The 23859-nt window shown below is 42.4% G+C and overlaps 1 long non-coding RNA gene across 2 annotated transcripts; it reads left to right on the top strand.

Moving 5' to 3' along the window:
- The first annotated feature begins 17062 nt into the window (after positions 1-17062).
- Positions 17063-23696, top strand: LOC121079243. 2 transcript variants are annotated; one of them, XR_005824956.1, is made up of 4 exons: positions 17063-17149; positions 17971-18064; positions 20267-20369; positions 23428-23696. It is a non-coding gene; the product is annotated as an uncharacterized LOC121079243 (long non-coding RNA). The 2 variants fall into 2 exon arrangements; XR_005824955.1 differs by having other exon boundaries at positions 22501-23696.
- Positions 23697-23859: the final 163 nt, after the last annotated feature.

The following is a 23859-nucleotide window of genomic DNA, read 5'->3' as shown; positions in this document are numbered from 1 at the left end:
ATTTGGGGCTGAAAGTTTCTGTTTGTGGTTTTTTAAATAAGAGCCAGACAGGCTCCAAACTGTAACCTGGCTGCATTTAAAACAGCTTTAGTTTGATAGCCTAACCCCAGGAATGTGTCTGTGTCTAGCCTTAAGATATGTAGACTTGGAAACAGCATGAGATGTGTTGGAAGCTCTTGTAAGGCAGGCAGGAGTAGGCTGGGAACAAATAGAAATAGCCAACAAAAAGTACCTGTCAGGAAAAGGAACAGCTTTTGCTAACGTAATTCCCTGACACCTTTCCCTGGGAAGGACAGAAAAGGAGGGACAAAGTAAAGTAACCCTATGGGGAGCATTAGAACAATAACAGCAATGAACCTGCAACAGGAGCAAACGTGAGCTCACATGTGGAAATGGCCCCTCAGGGTTCGGGAGGATATGGGACAAGTCTCCAGGACATGTCCTGCTGGATCACTTGATAGAGATCAGGATAAAAAATGAGAAAGTGAGCCTTGGGCCTCCATTGTACTGGTTGTGAAAAAGGGATGTCCGTCACCTGTCTTCCCTGGGCCTGTGGGTGCAGTGAATTTACAAGGTGATGGGGTAATATGGAGCTACAGGATGGTGCTGGGTACTGGTGTGCCCATCAGTTTAGTCAGGGGCACCTGCCCACCAAACCTCCCTCCAGCAGGGCTACAACAACTGTGAAGCTCACATCTCTCAGTGAACATAGAAAAATCAACAAAACAAAACAAAAAAATGAACATAGTGAAGTACATATTGACTTCACAGGACAAACTACAACACTCAGGCTGTAGGCATAGAGGCATAGGATGTCTGCTACCAGGAGAGCAAGGCCTTTTGTATTTAGCCTTTCCATGAGAGTATGAATTGATGCAGGATTTAGTGGCCCAACATCCTGATTGTCTCTCAGAGAAAGCCAAAGTGTCCTTGGCCACAGTGGAAGGCCTGGAGCCAGACCTCAGGGGCTTATCGGACTAAGGAGTAGCTGTACAGCGCACGTGCCTGTAGGGATCCAGTTTGATACGCCCTGAAAGCAGATGGCAAACCTCACCAGCTAACGTGTTTTTGTTTAGTTCTGATTTATTACATAGCAATAACACTTGTGTTAACATTGCTAATACAAATTTGTATTAAATGGTATTATGCGCCAAACAGCAGCACTTGTTGTAGTGTAAATAAATGTTAGAAGCCCTAACTGCCGCAATGTTTGGGGCAAAGTGGTTTAGTATAGTGAGCTTAACAAATGCATTACTTGCCCCACCACTAAGCAGAGAAGTGTTAGTACACGTTTGTCTTTACAAGCAAAGGACAGCAGTAGTGCGTCACTCCAGTCACCCAAGGATTTCACAGGACCTATCTATGTCATCCTGCCGTAAACTGGATGCTGAAAAACACAGTGAAAGCAGATCAAACCCATGTTTCATGTGCAGATAATTTAGTGTTTCATGGTCACACTCAAAGAAAAGTTAAAATTCCAACTAAACAAATGCTAGTTATAATTATGGAAACAGGATTCACAGTGAGCTGGGAAGATGCCTACCTGGTACAGACCAAAATAAAATTCCTGGTAATAGTTTTGGACAGGAAGGCTGTCTTCAAAACGGGTCATCTAGAGGCATGCTTGCAACTTCAGACCAGCAATGGTGCATGAGTACTGCCTGAACCAGGTTGGTCTTATCTGCGTAATTGTTAGACCCCCCTCCCCCCACCCCCCTTGTCACTTCCATGTCCCTCCAAAAGGGAGCTCTTTGCAGAAACATCCCCACTGGCATTTCAGCAGTGACTACAATGCTGCTGCCCAGCAGAGAGGCAGCAACAGCTATGCCAATGTGGACGGTGCATCTGCAAACATGCTGAATACGGGTACAAAGCTGATGTCTCAGCAAGAAGGCTGGGGATGAAGTTAGTTACTGGTTTGTTACCATGCAAGGACAGCAGCAGAAAGAAAGAAAGTGTTGCAGACATGCTTTGCTTTGTTATACAACCCAACCCCCTTGCAGAAGGATGAAATTCAAGGCCCTTGAATTTCAAGGGCCCATGACCCTTGTAGTATGAATGAGAAGAACTGTGTGTGTGTGTATCTATGTGTAAGCTGTTGCATCATGCCCTGTTTGTTTGTTTCCCCTCCCTCTATTTCTGTTTTAACAACAACAATGTAGTCCCATGCTGGCAAATAGTGAAATCCTGCCTGTTTCCAGGCAGGGATCCAAGCTGTTGTCTTTCAATCCTGCATTGTTGTTCAGTTCAATTCAAAAGGCCCACCACGTAACTAATTCTTGTTTAGTTTGCCTGCAAAATCAGGCAGAATTACACTGGTGAAAAGGTATGGGGGCATATGAAATTAAGCCCTTCACTTTTAGGAATACATGAGCCCCTCAAAAAAGCAAGGAGTCCTGTCAATCTCAGAATTCACCTAAGAAAAAAAATAAGGTCATAATCTGAAACAGGGTGCTTAAACTACATTAGACCCTATATAGACATTAACTCAAATAGCTTTAAATCAGTTTAGCTTAAAGAATTCTCACAAACTAAACTATAAAGGTATGTACATCATGTTCTTATTTCCTCCCTCTTCTCGATTTCAAATGCATACAACTAGAGGCACATGCTAGATTCAAAATGCCTTTTTTTTTTTTTTTGGTTCCTGTCCCACACCTCAAGCATGAAATTCCTAGATACAATCTCAACAAAAGCCAGCAAAATTTTTACCCAGCTAGTATCTTGTTTCTGTCCTAGGGGAAATTGATAGAAACTGTACAAGCCATACCAGGTAGAACTGTAACCAACAGAGTCACAGTACTTAGATGGCTGTAAACCTACAGAGCCTTTGAGGAACACGTGGCTCTTCTCCCACTGTCCACCCACGATGCCCTCGCGACATCTTGACACTGGACAGCACATCAAGTATAGCCTTTGCATGAAGCCTGCTCATACTCTGTACCCATGTTAAAGAAGGGCGAGGAAGGTGAGTTGAGTACTTCTAGTACAGACATCTAGGGGAGAGGAATTTCCTTTAAGAGACTTGAATTTGCCCTGTCTCTTTCCTGAGCCTCTACAGGATGAAGTATGTGGAAAGCAGCACCAGTGCTGTTGAACTGAAGTACCAAGGCACTTCTATAAAATGCTAATGAGCCAAGAGTGCACTGGTCCAGTTTTAGATGTTGATTTTTTCAGATTTGTAATCGGACTACAAATCAGGCGGGAAGTAATGCAAATTGGAAACAGAAATGTCATTTTCATGTCTTGCACACATGAAGCAGCCGAGGCAAAGAAGAGACCAGATGGCAGGCTTTAAAAATTAGGTGTGGATATACGAAACCTGCAGGAGATTAATGGAGAAGATAAACCTTTGCAGCTGGATTTCTTTCCCTGCTTTTGTTTTGGAGGTTCTAGAAATTTCCTTCTTTCCTGGCCAAGAATTCATTAGATTTCCTACTATGCCAGGCTTTACATTTATTGCAGAAAAATGTGTCTGCTCTTTCCTTGTTCTTCCTTTCTCTCTTTTTTTCTTTCCCCCATCCTCCATTTCTTTATTTTTCTGTTTCCCCCTCACTAGTTTTCTCTTCTCTGTATTTTACTTTCTGTACAGATTTATTTTTCAAAAATCTGTACTGACATAATACAGCAATATAACTCTGCAAATGTAATGCATCAATACAGCTTGTCATAGACCCTTCACTTTCCCAAAGGTTTTTGTGTTTGGGAGAGAACAGTCTGAAAGACTGGGGTCGCTTGTACTAGATGACTTAACAAGATTAGCTATTTTTCAGGTATGATTGTTGGAACTTTTGCTGTAGACCCCTTCTGTACTACAGATAAAGATGTGTTTCAGTGCGCTGTACCCCAGTAAATGAGAATGAACTGTGTCACAGTCATTGCTGGTTGGTTAACGCTGATGTTCTGATCCCCTCCAGTGTTCATCCCCCACATATTGCATGAATAAAAATGTAAACTTTCTGGAATTAGTCTTATTCAAACTCTACCAATTGCACTAAAAAAAATCAAATAGGAGCCATATCACATCATAATATGTTTTATAAACATGGAAGTAAGGTTACCACATCCTTTGTAATTCACATGTAAGGTACAAAAAATATGCTGATTTAGTTCCTTTCTTAAGCTATCAAAAATACTTATTTTTCATTCTTTTGAAGCACCAGATTTAAAGGTTGCAGTGTGGGCAAATGTTGACTTTTAAGAATGAGTGAGCAGTTAACAGTGAACAAATTCTATGTAATGTTTGGTATATGTTTTGGGTGGTGCACAGTTCTGGCATCAGTGTGGCTCTGGATAATTGTAATGCCATAGACCTGTCTCTCACCTTTTTTATGTAGTTGAGATCCATTTTTGCTCCATGCTTCTGTTCTTAATTCACTGACCACTGCACCAGGAATAGAAAATAAATAATTTTCTTTGCAACACCTAGAACTAATTTGCTTTTAACTGTTGTTTATTTTCCCTTGAATGACCCATCTGGAACTGAGTGCATCTAATGGAGCACACAACTACAGCATCTCTGATAATCTCAGATGATATAATAATTCTTCTGTGACTGTGACGTGAACCTCCCAGGAGATGCCACAGGCAGTGAGGTGATTCAGTTTCCTTGTCCAAAGAAACTGAAAAATACATAAAGGTCAGCAGGACATAATTTGTAACTACGTAAAATATGCTGCCCTGCACTGGGCTAGTGACTCACCCATCACCAGCACGGAGAAGGCTTAGTTCATGGAGCAGAAGGGCACAGAACTCTTCTGAATTTCTGTCCTCTTTCTGGTAAATATGAATATTCTTGTTAGTCATGTAAGTCTCTAGTCCTTTTCTGGATCCTCTTAAGCTCTTAACTACAATTTTATTTCATGACTGGATTTCAAATGTATTTCGTCAAGGTACTAAAACACCTTTTTATTTGTCCATTTCAAATCTGCTGCCTTTCATTTTCTTGTATCTTCCCTTGTTATTGTTGCATAGATATATCTACTCCAATTTTCATAATAACACACATGATTTTGTAGGTATTTTTGCTATCTTTCCACCTGTTCTTTTACATAGTTTCTTAGTGGAATTCAATAATTATTATAGCTGTGCCATAACAATTTATGCAACAAACATGTGAAAGATATTTCAGTGCTAAGTACTTGTGGAAACTGTGCTATTTTAATCTTTTTTTTTTTTTTTTTGTGGTTTGCTCGGCTGAGCATTTACATTTCTTTGAACAAAGAAAGTATTTTTAGTCATAAATATATATATATATATTTGCAGATGGCTCTATTTCCATGAAATCTTAATAAATAAAGCTTTGTTTAGGATTCCATCAAAGGAAATAGCTTGATTCAAATTTCAGAGAATAGAATCCAGTTAAAGAAGGAATGAAAATTGGAGCCGTTTAGTTTTGGCTCAACTTGAAAATCAAGTTTCCTATTTGGGACCATTCTGTCAATAAATCAGAATTCTTTCATTGTTATAGAAACTTCATGCAGACTTGTTCATACCCTTTAAAAAGTGTGTCCATTAGAAGAAAAGATGTCAATGTCTGAAGAAACATTTGCTTTTGAAATCTTACATTACAAACAAATGTAAAGTTTCTTCAGATTCAAAACGATGATTTGAGAATACTTATGAACATAAAAGAAATTTTTTCTAGAAACTCAATAAAATTTTCTGTGATTTTTACAGAAAAGACATCCAAACATTACAATTCTTAGTGGCATATGAAAGTGTGGGACGAACAGATGCTTCCCATTGTAATATTTGTGATCAATTTTGCTATTTACATATATAAATATTGAAAGGGAAAGTACCACTGTTCATTCACATTTGTTTCTTTCCTGCTTGATAGACAATCAGAACCTTGTTGAGTTCCTGTGTGTAAAAATCTAAAGGTGGTGAAGTCATTTTCAGCCTGAAGCGTCAGGCAGAGTTGTTTCTTAGCCCTTAGCTTTGACAAGCCATTGACAGAAATTTGAAAAACAGCATAGGGCACTTAGTGAGCAAAGCTTCACTAGAAGTAACAAGATAATCCCAAGAATAAAGTTTCATGTGAGTGCTTGCAGATGTGATATATGACATCAAATAACTTCAAGACAAAAGGGGCTATCTGCTTTATCAACCCCTGTTTTCTCTGAAACGCTGACAGTCCTGTGTCTGACTTCCTCTCACTATATTTAGAGTTTCCTTAAGTGTGCTATTTTCCATCTCCAAGATCTTTCTTCTGAAGTCTTCCTTTTGAAGGCTGAAAGACCCATTCTTTGGCAAAGAAAAACAACATTGTTTTTCCAGGACAGATGTGTCACATCATGTTTTTCCACATTTCACCCAACAGGTGGAGGATGTCATCCCCATTCCTCTCCTTTAAGGAAATACTGGGGCTACCACTACAACCTGGGGTGTGCTTGATCCTATTTAATGTTGCAGATTATCATAAACTCCATTTATAGCATTTTAAATGATGAAAAAGCTAGTGGAGGAGCAAAGTCAAAGTACAACCAAGAGGGGGGAAAAAAAACAAAAACAAACAAACAAAAAAAAACCTGAGGAACATAAGTCAAAAAACAAACAAAAAACCACAAAACAGAAATGTGAAAATGTGAAAATGGACTGAAGAAAGCATCACCTGATAAGCATCACCTGATTCCTGCCTATTTAAAAGTTTTCATATCAACAGAATCTAGGAAGTCCTCATAAAACACCATAAGATGAGAGCCAATTTTGCAGCATCTTCATTTACAAATGCAGAGTTAGAAAAATGCACAATTTTCAGCATCTCCAGATATTCCTGTTTGCTGCAGTGCACATTTTAATACAGCTTTTGTCATTTTTTTGTACTATAAACCAATGTGCTACAAAGTACCATTTGCTGCTCACAAATACATTAGAATCTTTTACTTTTCTCTTTCTTTCCTGTAATGTTCTACTTCAGATGGAAAACTGTTGTAGGTCAACTTGGCCAATTTCAGGAAAGAAACAGATATGCTGAGAATACAACCTTGATCATGTTGACCCAGGGAAATGGAAGGTTTGCTGGGGAATTACAGTTGTTGAAATTTATGAATTAAAGCATCTGGAACAATTCAGTAGTTTTCCCCCAGGGATACAGCCTCAGTGGAGCAAAATGTACAAAACTGGCATGAGTTCAATCAGAAATCTTACAGAAATTGTATAGGATGGGAAGGAATAAAGCAGGTTTAAGCCAAAACCTGCATCTGGAAGGGCACCTTGTTGATTAAGGAAGTGTTACTCTTCTCCTAAATTAGGTCATCTACGAAGAGATCCAATTCCAAAGCCTGCTGTTTATCCCCTATGTATTTTATGCATGTTTTGTTGCATGTTTTGCCTGCTGGTCTTGGAGACGTGCCTCAGATTTCCACAGAAGTGGATACTAGTGGCTAAGGACATTGCAAATCTCAGCAATCCCCAGTGTTGTATTGCAGTGTTCCCATGTCAAGTTTGACATGTGATGTCCTTTGTACTCAAAGCTCATGCAGAGTCATGTCCTAATATGAAAGGACAGACTTTTAGTAGAACTATTATGTACAAGTTAGGAGTCTTTTTGGTATATCCATGGTAAATAATATTGCAATTGTTAACTTAACGTTTGGGCTTTCCTCCTGGACAAGCAAAGTATTTGTCTGAAAAGAAGCAGTTACTTATTAAAATGTATTTATGGCTCAACAAAGCAGAAATTGGAGAAGAGATCGGAAAAGCATACTTTTGTTTCCCTGAGTACTCTGTTGCGCTTTCTAAGTGTGCTGCTCCTTAAGTCCTTGTTCAGGCTCTGAAGCTCTGGCCACTTGGCTGTACCTATCCATTGCTCTGGGCACCTCAGGTGTGTGACTTGGGTTTTGGATTTCCAGCAAGCTGCAAAGGATTGCCTAGTGGTGCTAGGAATCTAGTCCTAGCTCATTTGGATGATTTTCCAGAGTCAATAGCAAAGTTAGGAATCCCAGTTCAATGCCTTAAATTTAGTCTTTGAGAAACTCAGCTGTTCTTTAATGTATATCTTTCGCAGGGTTAGCATATTGCTAAGAAGCACCAGCCATGTGGTGTGGCAGCTACAGGCATATGAATGTAGCTCTCAGGGCAGAAGTTACAGCTTATTGCTGCTGAGTTTTGTTGTACTGCTTTCAGTTCAATCTTGTCATCTCAGCCCAAAGGTGCTGATCCAGTCCCATTAACAACTACATGAGGCCTCCGTGTCCCTGTGCTGGATGTGGGAAACGCTGTCACTCTGCCAGTGTCTGAAATAGTCAATGATGAAAGATTGCGAGAGTGTGAGTAAATCTGGTGTAGTCTCAGACACAGTGTGATCCAGCAGAATTGCTTCCATGTTCTGATCTAAAACCCACTAAAGGCAGCGGGAGGCTTTCCATCTGGACTTTGGGTCCGTTTATACCAGTTTGAGCTGTTGGTTTAGTATATGTCAGTAGTCCTTTAGGTTAGTTCCTAAATTTAAACCAACCTCACAATCAAAAGTAAAGACAGAAATAAATTAGAAGAGAATTTTGCTCCAGTACATTATATCTTCTTAGCAGAGTCTGCTGGACAGTTCCGCAGGTACTGTCCCACCAAAGGACAGAATTTCAGGTGCCTCAGTCTGCCAGAAAGAGTTCCCGTGTTTTACCTGTGGATAGCAGTTCACTCCCATCGTGCCGTTGTGCCAGAGCCGATGCAAAGGTAAAGCCGATCTAGCTCCTAAAACTGCTACGATTGTCTTACACATAGGAATTAAGGGGCAAGGCATCCCTTCAGCAGAGAAACAGATCTACCAGAGGCACAGTGCAATTTGTGATTACAAGGGACCAGTGTCTTTGTGCCTCAGGGCCCAACAAAACCATTCCCAGCTACTGTGGAGGGACAAACAGGCAAGAAGGAAGAAAGAGGCACAAAAACAATGTGGTAACTGACAGAGTACAGCTCTGAAGAGGCATTTTTACGGTCATAGGCTTTCCTCATGACAAGCTATACAGGCAAGGAAGAATACATTCTTTGGGTCAAAGACATGAGCCTTGCCCATATAACCAATAGTAAATGGACATTGTTTCACCATAACTGTATGTATATGTACCTGTTGTGAGTATATGAATACAACTAATGTTCAAATAATGAAATAAGCACTGAGCTGAGACCTGGTATGAGAGAGATGGAGGAAAATAAAATTAGAAACAGCCAACAGAGCTCAGAAAATCAAAGCCCATAACATCAAAGTATTGGTCAGTTTCCTGTCATCATAACAAAAATATTCCTGTTTGCCCTGTTTGGTTGCATCAAACCAACCACGAGATTGTTTTCTTTGCTGGGGGATAAAAATGCAAATATTCTTAAGTTAGGACAAAGTAAGTAATTCTCAAGGACAGGTGATCGTTATTTTCCTAATAGTGATCCTGAATACGAATAAAGACTTTATTGGGCTAAAATAGAGTAATAAAGGTGAATAAGTTCTAAAGTTGAGTTTAATTTTATTATCTTGAATGCTCGTGACAGCAGAGATCCTATGATACATATGACACTTTTTCTCACATGTGAGACCTTTTGCTTGGGAGATGTCCCCACATGAGCCTGAGAAACAGTTGGTAAAAAGCAAAGCCAAAGGCAAAGAAGGTTTGTGCTGTCTTCATCTTTTTTGGCACTCTACTTTGGAGATAAAATCTGCCCAGACTCCCCAAGAGTGGAGCAGTTTCATTAATTCTCCTTTGGGGAGCAGGAACCCAGCATCTCAGCCATTGCAGCAGAATGTCACGGAGGGCTTCTGGGTCTGCTGCAGTGTGTCCACCTGTGATGGCCTCCCTGGAGGAGACAGCTAATGAGAACGATTGTGACTAATCTATGAGGATGTGACTTTGTTTCTAGTTCAAATACCGAATGACTAAATCAGAGCATCTCTTGAAATCTCAGAGAGCTGTGTTTTGTTTCCACATCTTTTCTGGCCTGCAGACCAGAGGCCTCCTGGGAGGAGAGACTGAACAGTAGCTTATCAGATGTGCAAACTAGATACCCTACATAAAATTACTGGCATGTCTGGTTTCCCAATTAAGAGGCATATCTTGATACACTGTTATCCACAAAAGCACTCTGTGAAACTTCTCTATATTGCAACACGTAAGTGATGAGGCAGACAAAAAAGATAACACATTGAAGGATAAATAGGCAATGCTCCATTAGTGGCCAAGCACTGCATGGGTGATTATTGATCTTCATGGTTTGTTGGTGTGTCTGTTGTTAGCGACCATAAGAAGACCTTGTTATTGCAAGTACCCTGTTTGAATTGACCCGTTCACAGTAAAACAGACAAAAGTGAGTGTGCGGTAACATACAAAGGCGAGCATAATAGGATCACTGATATGATCCTATTACTGGCCAAAATATTGCTTTGGAAATAGGTCAAGTCTCTGTCTTTCCGATAGTGTTAACAGTTTTGCAGTATTGGAAGAATACTGACCAAGAGCAAACTATCTCCAATTTTCCTTAACAGCCATGTCTTTCTTTTTTTCTGTAAGGAGTCTGAGTAACATATAAACTTCATTAAAATCACCTAATTTTAAATGTAGTACATACCTTTAGTATATACATTTTTCTAATGTGTGTTATAAAGATGGGGTAAGCAAGAAATTATTTTGTGTGACCAAAGATGATGATAAAATGAAGTGAAAACGTTCCTTTGAGAAAAACAAAAAACAAAAATACAGCTGGGTATTGATTTCATTACCTGATGATGATTACCACTTGCTGGTAGTTCTCAGATCTCCTGTAAGGCTACACTGAGGAGCTACAATTTTTCACATTAGGTTTAAAAATTAAAATTGGTGGCAAGTGTGTACTTTCTTAAGAAAATATATTATCAGCTTACATTTTAGAAAACATTTGTCTCCCGCCTGCAAATGGAAGTTCACCAGTGAACTATGTGATCAGGATTCAATTTCTACTTTCATTTCAGGTTCACGTTTCTTGCAACAAGATGGCCTAGATTAAGAGATTTTTTTAATATTATTAATATTTTGTAATGTTAGAAGACTTTTTTCTAGACTCTCCAAGAAGAATCTTTCTGTTGTTGCCTGTTCAGAAAGAACATGACTCAATCTGTGTTTTCTTAACTTCACTGTGCATTGCAAAACCACAGCAATCATCTGAGTTCTTCTCCTGTTAATGCCACTTTAGGAAGAGTGGGCAGATTGCAGAACAGCTCTTGGACTGAGCAGGAACTGGGTTAGCTGCACACAGAGCCCCAGGAACTTCCAAGGGCTACATTAGCAAAGCGTCTGTCTCAGCTTCTGCAAAACATTCATTTGAGTTCTGTCCAATACCCTAGGATGCATCCATCACTTCAAGTTGAAAACAACTGCCACAACCAAGGATTTACGTCTGTGGTGCAGATCTGAAAGAGACATATGGCTGAAAATGCAGGCAGTATCCCTGAAGAGAAAATGGCCAGAATGACTCTGAAACTTATTCCTACATCTCCCAGGGCAGGAATTGTCTTCCTACATGTTTGCAGAGACCATGCTGTGAAAAAGCCATGATCAAGAAGGAATCAATCTCAGGGACTACCCTTTGGGTTGCCAGACATCGATTCAGATTTTATTGTGGTTTGGTTTATTCGCTGCTGTGGCAGTAATAGAAGTCATAAATTTGGTCATGAAACAGAAGACTGTCTATTTCTTCTAGAAAAAGGGAGTTATAACGACAGCCAGTGAATTGAATTTTCTGCCCTAACAACATTGTTATGTAACTTTGGGACTGCAGACTGCCTCCTGCAAGAGGCAATAGCCTCAAGCTGACTTGTTGGTAAACTCTTTCAACAAGTCAGGGATTCCCAGCACCTCCTGTACAGAACAGACACCAGGAGCTGCTGTCCCTCACAGGTGCTGCTTTTCAGATGGATCTGTGCCATGTGCTGGCTCTGCCACAATGTCTGGTGTGTTGTGCTCAGTGTCACAGAGTTACAGCACAAATCTGTGTTAACCTCATCTGCCTGAACTGTGCCAGCAACTGCTACCAAGCTTGGGAAATCACTGAAACTGTCTCCTGAAGAGAGACATGACCCACGCTGTGGTGGAGCTTCATGAGAGTGTCTGCAAGCAGTTGGGAAGCGACGAACATTAGGATCCCTTGGCTCCCCATCCTGTGATTTGGGAGCAATGTGTGATCAGGGTAGAACAATAGCTACAAAACCAATGTCAGTGGTGATAAAGCATGAGCAATATGTTCTGAAAGGCAAGGGAACTGAGGGAAAACTGTCCAAGACATTTCAGTGCACTGGGTTCCCAGCTTTTGGTAAGCTCTTCAGGTGAAAATGAAAATTTTCAAAAAGGTACCCAGAAAGGAATTTTCTTCCCTGTTTCGTCCCTGATTCTCTCCCAGTGACGCTTTACAGAGGTGTCCTGCAGGAACACACCTGCTGAACTCCTGCAAGCCAGGCTGTCCTCCAAAGGGTGCCCATGCAGAAAGGGTTTCATCATGGACAGCCTCTCTGCTAAGCCAAAATCTCTCCCTCACCAGGAGATGGTTCAAACTGGGCCAATTCACTTCAGAGCACTTCAAATAGGTACCTTCTTCCTGCAAGGCTTCAGTTCAGTCCAGCATTGATCTGGGCTGCTGCACCATAACTTGGGCACACAGTGGGAAGGGGACATGCTCTCGAGGATGTTTATAGAGTAAGGAGGCAGCAGAGCTCCCTACCTTATTGCAGTGCAAGCCTCATGGCACTTAGTGTGGATTTTGGTAGCTAAAAAGCTTGATTGTTTTGAAGGCATAGATGGGAATGGATGGAGATCAGTCTTCCTGATGCTTAAAATCTCATGCTAACATGCCACTGAAAGTTAACATTTGTTGTGGGGGGTGAGAAATGCAGCAAAATGACAATGCTAGTGTGGCTTGCAACAAAGGAGCTGGGTGTGAGTGAAAACTTCATAAATCTCCAGGCATCCTTCAGCTGCTTTGTGTGTCCTCAGATGGGTGTACTTCAAGATCAGGGTGACCAGAGAACACTTTTTTTTTTCTGTCCTGAATTTCTGTTTTCTTTCTCACTTGGCTCATCATAAAGAAATGTATTCAATAAAAAAGGCATATATTTACTTGTTAAGAATTTTGTGGAATTCCTTACCATGAAATAAACACTTGTGTGAAACCTCAAACTGCTCTTTGGGTCTCCAGGATTTTTCAGACATCTGCACTATGAGGATCATGGTGCTACTGGCAAGTGCAGAGAAAGGAGGGCCTGGTTTCCCTCTCCACATAACCTGTTCCTTTCCTGGATCTGCAGCACTATGCTCAAACCCAATCAGAGCTGGGAACTACTTTGTATTTAGTCTTGCATTTGTAGTTCAAAGACAAAAATCATTAGATGAGTTGTCAGAAACCTTGGATTGCCTAACTTCTTGACCTTTCCCTCTACAGAGAACTCCACGGCCACTAGCAATGCTATTTCCTCTTCTGGCCATCCCCAGAAGGATGTCATAAATTTTATTTATTTATTTATTTGGAGTGGTCTCATTTGTGACTGGTAATCTGTTTTCTGCTTGGTCTTTTGCTGTAATGTGGAATATTTTCTTAGCAATTGTATTAGGCACCAGTAAATCATCTGCAGAGGCTGCAGAGAAGCACCAACCAGAGCCACTCTGACTTGTCACATCCCTTGTTGCACTGGGAGGTCAGTTTCTGCAGGTAAATAGGGCTAGTTCTGGACTTACCTGCATACAACCTAGTGCAGGTCAGGGAAAGGGAGCACTGATGCTTGCCGTATGTGGGTTCAGGTATCCTTCAAACATCCAGAGTTGGGAAACAGTTTGGGCCCTTCCCTTCTGTAAAATTGCCAATCATGGAGGTGACTGCACAGAAGCTACAGCTGTGAGAGCAAAGAAAGATGATAGAGGGAGGGAGACACATGGCTGCCTATGGCATTCCTTGTTCCACCAAGCTGCAGAAGAATGGTATCTACGCATAGTGCTGCCACTGCAACATCATTGCACTGTAGGAGTAGCTCACCATGGAGTGGGCTGGAGATCCATTACCTCCCAGGCCAAGCAAAATGCAAATGTCCTTAAGTAGCCTGAACACTCCACGAAATAAAGTTCAGCTACTCATTCACAAATGTATTTGGTGCTGAAATGTGATTCTGTCAGATGTGTGCTTAACAAAGTGAACACAGCTCTGGTTGTCCTTATAGAACCTGTTCTGGGAAGTCTTTGCTTTCATGCAGAATAATAGGCTCATGTATAGATCCCCCAGATTTTTAGCTCTTGCAGACTTCTGGCTCTCTGGTGATAATAGGCAATTAAATTGCTGTTAGTTTCCCAAAGATTAGCACATTCTAAAAGCGCTAAATTTTAGCAACTTGGCTATGTCTGGATCAAATCAAGTGTTTCTCTCATGCCAGGTTGTAACTGTAGCTATGTCTTGCATGCTCAGGGTGTAAACAATCTTCTTTGTGCAGTCTTCTCATGCCTCTTCTAAGAAACAAGCAGCATTCTGGGACTGACCCATTTTTAAAATTTTTTGATCATCTTGAAGACACATTGGCCTGAAATTAAGGTTTTTAAGGCAGTTTCATGCAGCTAACAATCTAAAAATATTGTTTGTAAAGAAAGCCAAGCTTGATCTTCACCTGAGATTCATTTATCCTGTTGCACTGCATAGCTGAATCATCTGCCTGTTTGACAAAGCCATTTCTCACATTTTCATCACATTTCCCCTCTCTCAGATCCATCTGAATTCTAGAATAACTCAAAGTATGATTGCTTCCATTTTCTTAACCACTGCCCATTTGTCAGAGCTCCTTCTCTAGGAAGACTGACCACTTTGGTGCATTTGTTACAGTGGCCGTATAACACCAGCAGGTCCTATAGAGATAAGCACAACCTATACACATGCTTAGGAACCAACTCTTCTAAAGCAGACCTAACTTCTACAGACAAAGGAGGTAACAAGGAAAAAGCACAGAAGCAAGGGCCTGAATTACCAATGATATTCAAGTGTCTGAAATTAATAGGCATTGAGCACTTAATATGTTCTCATAGCCTCGGGCAAAGTGAAAAGTCAGCTCCTTCAAACTTTGATTAAGCCCAAGTTTCCAGCAGTGAAGGTTCCTGCACCACCTGCATTTCTGCAGCAGACACAGACACAACCATGGCATTCCTCAGCACTTGTTGAGCCAGAGTTAGTGAGAGATGGCCAGTGGTAAAAGCTATCTCCTCGGAGCTCTGAGAACAACCAGCCCTTCTTGGAGGGTTTCGGTGGTTTATGCAATGCAGAACAGTTTCAAAGGAATCCATGCAGCACCCTGCTGCCTCATGGCAGCTCTATTACTAGGTCAGCTGCTGAAGGAATGGGCGATGGTGATCAGGGTTCAACTCTGGTCTGGAGGAAGAAATGAAATGTAGAACATTGGCTTTCCTGCAGCCTGAGCAACACTGTTCAGAGCTGCTGCCACCTGGTCACCTCCTGTTGGCTGGTCTGCGAGGCTCCTGCCCTGCTTGTGCACTCTGCTGGGATGCTGCATGTCTGAATTAGGTTAGAGAATCCCAGGGGGTTCAGCCCAAGGAATTTGCTTTGCAAAAAGAGCAGAGGCCAAACTGGTATAAAACCGGGGAAGGGGTGTGCTGCCGCTGCTGCTTCTGCAGAGGCATCTGAAGACTTTCAACAGCCTCGGTGCCAGCTAAACCTGGTGTCTACTGCACCAGACCCTGGTGTCTACTTTTGGCTCTACACTTCTGAGGGGCCAAGAGCAATGCCGGGAATGATTTAGGCTCAGGAACAGTCATGGCTGCTGTGCACCCACCTCAAAAACAACTGATACAATACTTCCTTGCTTTTCATTGGCAATAACAGCCTTGTAAAAGCAGCACTATTTGCTCCCAGGACCAGCTATGTTCACTGTGGGAAGCAGAAGGTCTGTTTTAGGTATCATGGTGCTGAGTGCAGTCACTCAGGAAATGAGGGAAGCTTTTTTGATGGTCCATGACAGTGACTGCCAAAGCATGAAAGTTTGGAAAAAAGTATGACTAATGATGCTGTTCCCAGGCTACCCAAATCAACTCTTCCATAATTTACTGAATGGCTCTTATCCTCTCTGAGGATTTGCTATCATCATTAAATCAAGGCATTGTCTCTTAAATGAATGCTTGCCAGCCCTTCTCTGGACCTTCCAGATACAGTGGTCTTTACTGATTAACCAGCCTTTCTCATCTTGTGATCGAAGAGTATTTCCAGCTTGCTTCTGTTATATTAGCATTTAAAAATAAGATCAAAGTCTCAAACATTCTGTTGGACTTTTTGATTCTCAAATAATTCACAGACTCAAAACAGAAATTTACTACCAGAGTGATGGAAGTTAACTCCAACGCAAGGCTACCAGGTGAACTCTCAGGATGTCTGATGAGAGTGCAGCTTCATAACTTCCCTGTAAGCAATGCCATGATATGCCCAGAATAGCATCGTTGTTATTATTATTATCATCATTATCATTATTATTATTAATCCTGCACCCAGGAGGAAAATTCTGAAAAATGCCAGGCCTCCATTTTTCAACCATGACTATACAGAAATCCCAGTTAGGCATGTGGATGAGTTGCACAGCATAACATAACCCAGCTGGCCACTGCAGTGTTTGAAAACCTTTCCTAGCTAGCACAATAATGTGCTAATTAAAATAGTACTGAATAGGTTCTCCCCCCACCCCCCCAATCCCTCTGATTTTTCTACCACACCCTACCACACACTTCTGTGTGTACAGCTTATGCTGACGTTCCTTACAGTGTCTGACTGAGGTGTTTTTTCCAGCAAAATATCTGTTGTGGCTGCAGGTGCAAGGTCAAGGCTGCCTATTTAACAGAGTGTCTTTGGTCTGTGTGAGATAATGGATTGCTTGAAACAGCTTGTTAAAACCCACTCAACTTTTGCCTTTTCCTCTGAGAGAATTATTTTGACTGAAGTCAATCATTTATAAATTTACGAAATAGAAAAATAAGTTGCTGCTTTGGCGAAATAGATGCATTAACAAAGAGTTCTGCACCTGTGTAGCAATTTGGAACTGGATCTAACTACTTTCTTCTTTTTTTCCTAGGCAATTGTCTGAATTGCAGAACCAAGAAGTTATTTAGTTCTGTTGACGCTTAAAAAAAGCCTGTTAATTCATCTCATCAATTATCACTAATAGGTATGTGTCAACTTCCAGTTTAGGGGTTATTATGAGAAAATAATCTAAACCATATGCTCTCATGCATCCATTTTCTTCCTGTATTTGCCTGATGAAAACCTGTGACAGAAGGTGGCATTTCCAACAAATCTGGAAAAGGTTGTTTTTGGTCTTATATCCTTAATAGATGTACCTTTGACACTTTTATCCACATGCAACTTGTTGAAATATAGGCATGGAACAGAGCGTTTTCTGTCAATTAAAATAGGACTTGCTTCTTGTTTATATGGATGCAATTAAAATCTTGTGTACACGTTATGCTACTCATCATCAATCCTATAACTTTACAATTCTTCCTGAGTGAGATGACACTTAAGAACAGCAATGAAACTTCAAATGATTTTGATCCAAATTGGCCATCAAGTGTGGGAAATCCTTCAGTGAAAATACTGGCATCTCTGCAAACGTGACTGGCTTGCAGGCGGTTTCTGTTACAAGCAAAAGAGGCTGCTGGAACAGGTAGTACTGATGCAATTTTCATGATGTGCAAAAAAAAAGGTACAACGTCCTCTGCTCCTGTGAATATGGGAGGAATTGAATACGAACCAAGTTCTTAGCTTAGAGGACCAAGCCTTGTTTAGCTTGCTCTTTCTCAGCCATACCTAGAACTTGTCAAGGCTGTCCATTCAGTTTCCTTGCTGTTTTTTTAAAACCCAAATGTGTTAACCCTCTTTCTCTTCCTGTTTTATAACAGCACCCAGCAAAACCTGTCTGCATATTACTTTGTTCTGGAATGGATTTATCTGTTTTTTTGTTTGTTTGTTTGTTTGTTTATTTTTAAGCAAAGCAATAGGAGGATAGTAACAGCATCTGCATTAGGATTCATGGTCACCTGGGAACTCCCAGACAAGCTCTGGACTACAGCTGCCATGCCAGGTATGTGGAAATTTGACTCTAACAGTTATGTTATGTGGGCCTGGGATCCCAAGCTGCCCATTTCTCACATACTGAATTAAATGTTTATTTCAAAGGACATACTGTGCAGCTGCCCAGGCAGAAAGCTTAGAAAATTAACTCGTGATATAGGAGAGTTAGGCTGTCTGTATCCACTGTTTGCAGTGGAATTTGGTATCTAACTTCTCAGCAACCATTGAAAATGTCTGCAAACAGCATATTCAAAACAGCGTGGGGTTGGAGACAGCAGAACTAATCCCAAGCAGTGTGTTTAGGGTGCTGTCTTTTTTCGGGGTGCACTGCTAGAGGCTGATCACGTAGCTGCTTTTGTCCTGCTTTAACCCGGCAGGCAGCTCAACACCACACAGCCATTTGCTCACACCCTCCATCCCACTGGGATGGGGCAGAAAATCGGAGAAAAAAGGTAAAACTCACAGGTTGAGATAAAGACAGTTTAATAGGACAAAAAAAGAAAATAATAATAATAATGGTGATAAAATATACAAAGCAAGCGATGCACAATGCCATTGCATGCCACCCGCCGACTGCTGCCCAGCCCCTCTCTGAACAGTGCCCCCCAGTATTTTATCCCCACACCGCCCCATGCCACGGGATGTCCCCCCCAGCCACTGGGGCCAGCCGTCCTGGCTGTGCCCCCCCAGCCACTTGTGCACCCCCAGGGCAGCACGAGGAGCTGGGAAGCCCTGTGCTAAAGCTAAAACACCCGTGCGTTACCAGCTCAACCTAAATTCCCCCAAATCCCCCTCCTCTCCCCTGTGCGGCCTCCTCCCCGCCGTGTCCCCGCCCGTGAGCGCGGCCTACCCCGCGCAGCCCAGGCGCCGGCGCCCCCTGGCGGCCACGGGCGGGCAGCGCCGCGCTTCTGGGGGCAGCGCTTCGGCACCAGGCCGGCGGGGGGGGGGGTGTTTGGCGGGGTCGCCTCTCGGTGGTGTGGGAATGAAAATGGTTTTGCACAGAGTTACATTGTTTAGAGGGAAGGAATGTGGTATTGAGATATGCTTGAAGTGATAAGAAAGCTTAACAGACGACCTTGTAAAATGCAGACAACCAGAATCCTTAGAGCAATTAGGCAGAAATCACGGTGTAAGAAACATTACCACCTCAAGGAGTAAAAAAGGCAAAAGAAATTTGACTTATAACAGGCCGGCAACTGAAAGCCGTGTATTGTCTGTGAAGCACCGGATAGATTGTGAACCTGGATTACCCAGTCAATGGGGAAACAGGGGAGGGCCCTGGTCGTTGAGAAAAAAAAAAAAAAAAAAGTATATAAACTGTGTTATGGAACTAGTAGGCATGCTCCTACTTGTGGGACGCCCACCATTGCAATCGCGAATAAAATTGCTGCTTCACTGAGATCCTCACCTGAGCCTAAGTTATTGGCTACAGAGTGTTTCTCACAGTGTGGAAGGGACTGGCTGGGTGGTCGCGGTCAACTGATCGGAGGGCCAAGTGGAGCCCAGTGGCAAGTGGCTCTCCTCAGGGATCAGTTTTGGGACCGGTGCTGCTTAATACCTTTGTTGTTGACAAGGACAGTGGGATGGAGTGCGCCCTCAGCACGTGTGCCAATGACACCAGGCTGTGTGGTGCAGTCGACATGCTGGAGGGAAGGGATGCCATCCAGAGGGAGCTGGACAGGCCTGAGAGTTGGGCCTGTTCGAACCTCATGAGGTTCAACAAGGCCAAGGGCAAGGTCATGCATCTGGGCCAGGGCAATCCCAAGCACAAATACAGGGCCGGGCAGAGAATGGATTGAGAGCAGCCCTGAGGAGAGGGGCCTGGGGTGTTGGTTGGTGGGAAGCTCAACGTGAGCCAGCAAATGTGGGTGCTTGCAGCCCAGGAAGCCAGCCGTATGCTGGGCTGCAGGCAGGTCGAGGGAGGTGATTCTCCCTTTCCTCTCCACTCTCCTGAGACCGCTCCTGGAGTAACTGTGTTCAGCTCTGGGGTCCCCACAGGAGAAGGATAGGGTCCTATTGGAGCAAGTCCAGAGGAGGGCCACGAGGATGATCAGAGGGCTGGAGCACCTCTGCTACAAAGACAAGCTGAGGGAGCTGGGGTTGTTCAGCCTGGAGAAGTGGCAGGCTGAGGTATGATGATAGAGCCAGAGACCTCGCTGTTATCCGCTTGTGCTTATGCCTTGCTCTTCCATACTCGCCACGTGTTTTGCAGCTCTTCATAGCTGCAGAATCCCAAAGAATGCAAGGATGAAAGGTGCAAAGGACAGTGAGAGATGAATGTGCGTATGAACAAATCTTGAAATCCAATAGCACTGGTAAGTAAGAGGCTTTTCCTCTTTGACTGCTTGCCTATGCTTGGGGCAGGTGGCTCCCAGGAGTACCCTCTCCTCCTGCAGATGCTCCGCTGAGCACATGTTGTCCCTGGGAGTGGGGACAGGCTGATGGATGAATGGGGCTTCCCAGCTCTGCAGGAGACACATTTTTGTGAGACAAGTGACATAGCTTGCACTCCAGCACATGTGCTCCAATTACTTGAGGCTGATCAGTCCTGTGTATCTCATGATAAATCTTGATGCATCCTGTTATTACATCTACGTGTGGAGATCATTATTTTGTTTGATCTCTCAGCTAACGATACAAACAACCGAGCAGACTGTCTGCAGCAAGAAAGATGAGAATTTGCTGTTCATTGTCAGAGGGGATTTCCCAGCCCTTGGGATATGAGGCTGGGGGAAGGGAACAGTCATATTTTCTGGCCCGTGAGTGATTTGGGACTGGATATTGGAAAAGATTCAGAGAACAGCCCAATCCAGGAAGCAAATGGTACAAGTGGAGGTGATAGTCACCTTAATCTCTATTACTCTTCCCTGCAGAGACAGCTGACAGCCACCACCACAAGGACCACCACAATAGAGAAGTGAGAAACAACCCGTCTGGAGCTTGAACAGCATGTAATTGAAATCCCAAGTGCTGGGGTTAAGTTCTGTTTTAGGAACAGTACCTTTCCGGTGGGAAAACACTTTCACCAAGGCCTTAAGGGCTCCAGCCCTCAGGACCAGGTCCCTTCAGGAGTATAGGTGGGGGAAAACTGAGAAGACATCTACTAGAGGATGATTGCCAAAAATACCTGCAAGGTGTACCTTAACGTGTGATTGCTCTAGGCAGAAAAGGGAGTAAATAAATCCACTGGTCGTCTGAGAATGGCTGTCAGGAAAAGCACCTAACTTTATAGTGACAGGTTTTGGAAAATAATCGCTGGTTGTTGGAACTGCTCTGTGTACAGCAAGGTTTTGAAAGGGAAAAGCAAGGCAAGGCTGGACTGGCAGGAAACTGTCCCTGTAGCTTGACGGTCTCCTGGATTCCAGACAGCAGACATTGTACATTCTTGCAAACAGAATTGCATTAATGATAATTGATTCTGCAAGTAGTGTTACCCCTTTCTAAGACCCCAGCCTTTGACTTATTGTTCTGCTGAGTCTGTCAGTTACCATGACGTTAAACTTTGGATAATAACTTTCACCCTAGGTTGTATGCTGCCTGTGTCTCTTCCTGAAATTGTCCAAAAGTGACTATTTAATCTAAACCCACTGCTTAAAATTTTGCCAAGAGATTCAAACCTCTGACTTTGCTTGCATTCTCCCTGTCCTAACCCTCAGGCTGTGATTAAGTCCTGCAGGCTTCCTCTGTCTGCTGCTTCCATGGAGAGGTCCTCTTTGTCTGCGGGGCTTTGCTAGAAAGCCTTCTTTTCCATATGACTATTTTCTTTAAACCTACTTCATCCATTCTCTGGGCTTCTGCTAAGGGCATAGACCTGTTTGCTCCAGACTTCCCTCTCCCTGTTTCACTGTGCTATTGTGTATCAGAGTATCTGAAATCCAAGTAAACCCTTGTGGCTCTCTCTTTTGGGTGGAAATAGGGCTACAGTCCTGTCTTAGAGACATCTTATGTGAAGGGCAGTGGTTAAATGTGTGTCAGAATGTTTTAGCGCAATGGTTAACAACATTCACTCCATGGCAATCTTCAGAATCAGCATTTTAAAATTAATTTATTTACTGAGAGCAGAATTCAGTGCTATGTATGCACAGACTCAGTAAAAACTGACTTACTCAAAACTCCTCAAGAAAATAAGAAAAAAAAATATTTTTATCTGTGTGGTTCTGCAACCTCTTGAACCCAGAGTGTGCTCTTCTTATCAAAACTCACACAGGATTGTTTTTCCCTAGTCTCAGATCAAAGACACTAGCTCCAGGTGTTCTTGGATGACTGCTGATGTTGGTAACTACTAATTACAAATAATGTAGTCTTAATTTTCTGGAACTTATTTAATTCACAAGGAGAGCAAAGAAAAGAACAGAAGAGGAAAGCACTGCATCCTGAATAGCATTTCAGCATAGAAGAAAAAAATCAATGTAAGGTGATCTCCCAGGCATGCTTTTGATGTTACAGTGTCTGCAGCCAAGAGCTTCAAAGACAGGAGCATCTCAGCCTTCCTTTGGTTTCTAGCTGAAGATTGGGATGTAACTCCAGCACAGCACTTCTAGCAGCTACCACTAGCTTTTCCTCTGGCATTTCCCAAATAGTATGTATTCTGTATGTACAAAATATTATGTTTTACTCGTTAGACAGCCCAACTGGAGGAAATCTCAGGGCTGTAATTGCTCACCAACTATTACTGACAAAGAAAAATGTGACCCTTACTCTGGGATCTATTAAGAAATCTGTTATGGATGGGGCATCGGGGGTAATTATGCTGCTCTATTTGGTTCTGCCAAGGCATCAGATGCAAGTACTGTGCACAGTATTGGGCACTGCACTTAAGAAACACGTACGTAAGTAAGGTGCAGAAGAGAGCAAAGAAAATGAGAAGAGAAAGAAAAGACCTCTGAAAAAGGCTGGAGGGGCTGGATTTTGCACATTTTGAAAGAGAAGACTGTGGGGACAGGACAGGAAAAGGCACAGCAATATTCCAAAGTACCGTGGGTTGACACACCGCGAACAGTGACCCTCTGTATCCTTGTGGGACATTACAACTGGCATTGGTTTAAGTGGTAGCAATAAAGATGAAATTTATCAGGCACTTGAGCAGGCTGCAGAGAGAACCTCTGTCCATGGTGGTTTTTAAGAACAGCTTAGACAAATATGATGTGGGGTGACAAACTATAGCTATCTTGTCTCATGATAAGTGTCAAACCCACGGTATCCCTGTCACATAACAGCAAGTGACAAAGACACAAACGCTCTGAATTCCCAGAGAAAGGTGGTGGAATGGAATCTGGAGAGAAAAGTAATCTTTTAAATTTGGCTTTCAGTGGTTTTTTAGAAAACATATTTTAGTTATGTTGGGAAGAGCTAAAACTGATCCTGTCCTCACAGTACCTCCAGACTGATGGCTTTGTGTATGGAACAGGCTGGGTGTCATCATTTTGAACAAAGGCAAGCAAGAAAGGTAGACAAAAGGAAGATCGAAGATAGACAAGATGGCCAGTCTTTTCTTGCAGCTGATTAAAAAGTTAAATGATGTACTGTGCATAATCTCCAGCTAATGTAAAAAATAATAGTTCAAGTTTACATGACATAGTAAGTTATGGGGCTCCAGAAATGTAAATGGCCTGGAAATATTAAAATGTAAAACCCCTGTAACAAAGTTTTGGATGATGGCTCTGCTTTAGCACTACAGCTGGCATGGAACTGACGACCTTTTAATTCCACAGAGTTGGTGCGGGGACAGAATGTTAACGTGCACTTTGTGGTAAGCCTGTCGTGTATTGGCACCAAGTTCTCCCATTAGCTATTATAAGGGAAACG

This window comes from Cygnus olor, chromosome 16 (assembly GCF_009769625.2).
Source record: "Cygnus olor isolate bCygOlo1 chromosome 16, bCygOlo1.pri.v2, whole genome shotgun sequence".
Lineage (NCBI taxonomy): Eukaryota > Metazoa > Chordata > Aves > Anseriformes > Anatidae > Cygnus > Cygnus olor.
This window is presented reverse-complemented; position numbering and strand designations above follow the sequence as displayed.